At 47.5% G+C, this 2,500-nt stretch overlaps 1 pseudogene; it reads left to right on the top strand.

The window, feature by feature from the left end:
* LOC142989499 (protein kinase C beta type-like) overlaps window positions 1-960 on the top strand; it is a 20,966-nt pseudogene extending 20,006 nt beyond the window's left edge.
* Window positions 961-2,500: the final 1,540 nt, after the last annotated feature.

The following is a 2,500-nucleotide window of genomic DNA, read 5'->3' as shown; positions in this document are numbered from 1 at the left end:
GCGAGCAGACGGCTTCTGTCTCTGAGCTGAAGCTGCTGGGTTGTAGTTCGCACAGCTAAGCTAATACCTGTAAAAATACATTCCCCTTGTGTTTTGTTGGTGCTTTTGGAGGCTCTGTGATGTGTGAGGCCATCCTCTGTCCCTCAGCCTCTGTCCCTCAGTGTCCCTCAACACATTGTCACTTTGACTATTCTCCAGTTAAGACACTGAATTGAGTAGAAACCATGTGAATGTGATGTGTGTCTGTGTCTTCAGACGAGTGACAGCTCTGACTCCATTCACAGCTGGAGCAGAGGAACTCACTCATTTTCACTCTCACACACACACACACAGGACAGACGCTGGTCTCCCTTTAACCACTGGCAGCGTGTTCACGCCACTGCCGCTCCTCTGGCTCTTCTAAGTTGCTCGCTATGATAAATTTGTCCCGCATGAGGTTAAATTCATCCGCAGCCAAAGACGTGACGTCACGTTCATGGCATGAAGACGTCTACGAGTCTGCAAACCCAACCTGTGGACATTGATGCAGCTCGTCTGTCTTTAAATGTCCACAACATGACGAGCTTATGGAAATGTCCTGAGGGACGCTGAGGTCTTCTTTGTCCCACTCTGCCGTCCACTGCGTGTGTGATCCTGAATGCAGCTGTTGTGTTTAAAGCCTCGATGGCGTGAAGCAAAATCTACTTCCAATGTTTCCTTCTAGTCTGTCTCAGCCTCCATCTTTGGTGTTTAGGACCTTTAATGTCTCCTGTAACATAACAGCAAATTTATACATATTTATACAGAAACATATATAGGAAATTGTGTCAAATGTTGATATATATACATATACATATATATATATATATATACAGTCCCTATAACCCTGTATACATCCTGTGGACAGTATTGGTAGGACAGAGAGGAGAGGTGCTGTTGTTTCTATCTTCCCTCTGGCTGAAGCAGAAGAAGCTAAATGAACTTTGTGCATGAAAAACGCATCGTTAAACCTTTTGAATCTCTTTAGGATTTCTATACGTTGAATATTTGGGGGTGATTGTGTCGATGTGTGTCCGCTGTGCTCCGAGTCGTCGTCGTTTGCGCTAAAATAGATGAATTATACCCAAAAAAGAGGAAGAAACACTCTGCACCGTGTTTTCCATGTGCCAAAGTTTCTGTTTGTTTTCCAAGAAAGAAACGTTACAATAAAAAAATAAAAGATTTCAAAAAAAGTTTAGGAGACGTTTGTTGTTGTTGTTGCTTGGTAACTGTTGTGAATATGATGCTGCTCTCTCTCTCTCTCCCTCTCTCTCTCTCTCTCTCTCTCTCTCTCTCTCTCTCTCTCTTCCTCTCTCTCCCTCCCTCCCTCTCTCTCTCCCTCCCCCCCTCTCTCTCCCTCTCTCTCTCTCTCTCCCTCCCCCCCCTCTCTCTCTCTCTCTCCCTCTCTCTCTCTCTCCATCCCTCTCTCCCTCCCTCCCTCCCTCCCTCCCTCCCTCCCTCCCTCCCTCTCTCTCTCTCTCTGTCTCTCTGTCTCTCTGTCTCTCTCTCTCCCTCCCTCCCTCTCTGTCTCTCTCTCTGTCTCTCTCTCTCTCCCTCTCTGTCTCTCTCTCATCCCTCTCTCCCTCCCTCCCTCCCTCCCTCTCTCTCTCTGTCTCTCTCTCCCTCCCTCCCTCCCTCTCTCTCTCTCTCCCTCCTCTCTCTCTCTCTCTCTCTCTCCCTCTCTGTCTCTCTCTTCCTCCCTCTCCTCTCTCTTTCTCTCTCCCTCCCTGTCTCTCCCCCTTTGTTTTACTTATTTTATTCATGTTTGGTCTGAGAGAGAGAAACAGATGAATGATAGAGACACAGGGAGAGAGAGAGAGAGAAAGATGAGGGATGGAGGTGAGGGAGGGAGGGAGGACGAGCGAGCAGAGCGAGTGAAGCGAGGCAGGCGGCTGCGACAGGCTGTGCATATTTCATGGCTGCCACTTATCATAAGAGCCTTTCTCTGATGGGGGAGCGCAGGTCTGATGACTTCAAGGAAATAACATGCAGAACACGGCACACACACACACACACACACACAGGCATGCACACACACACAGGCACACACACACACACACAAGCATGCACACACACACACAGGCACACACACACACACACACACATACACAGGCATGCACACACACATTCAGGCATGCACACACTCTCTCACACACACACACACTGAGCCTCATCCTGCTGCAGCTGCAGATCGACTCCAGGCTTTGATGGTTTGGACCTGAACACATAAATTGAAATTGTTCAATCAAATTGGAAATCCTTGTTGTGAAAAAATCAAACTTCTTCCATTGGAATGTTTGAGAAGCGTCGTCACGGTGATGAGGGCGACCGATCATTTCGAGTATTGATTTAGTTAAAGCTGAGTCTGATGGATCAGCTTCAGTCTCCAGCTGCTGAGACTTTTCTGTTCATGGAGCAATAAAACAACAACCACACCTGGAGTCACCATAGCAACAGATGATTAGAGATGAATAGTTTGTAG

The sequence above is a fragment of the Genypterus blacodes genome, unplaced genomic scaffold (genome assembly GCF_046128005.1).
Source record: "Genypterus blacodes isolate CSIRO-AG114 ecotype Tasmania unplaced genomic scaffold, CSIRO-AGI_Gbla_v1 ptg000434l_1, whole genome shotgun sequence".
Taxonomy (NCBI): domain Eukaryota; kingdom Metazoa; phylum Chordata; class Actinopteri; order Ophidiiformes; family Ophidiidae; genus Genypterus; species Genypterus blacodes.
The sequence above is the reverse complement of the archived record's forward strand: the minus strand, read 5'-3'. Positions and strand labels throughout refer to the sequence as shown.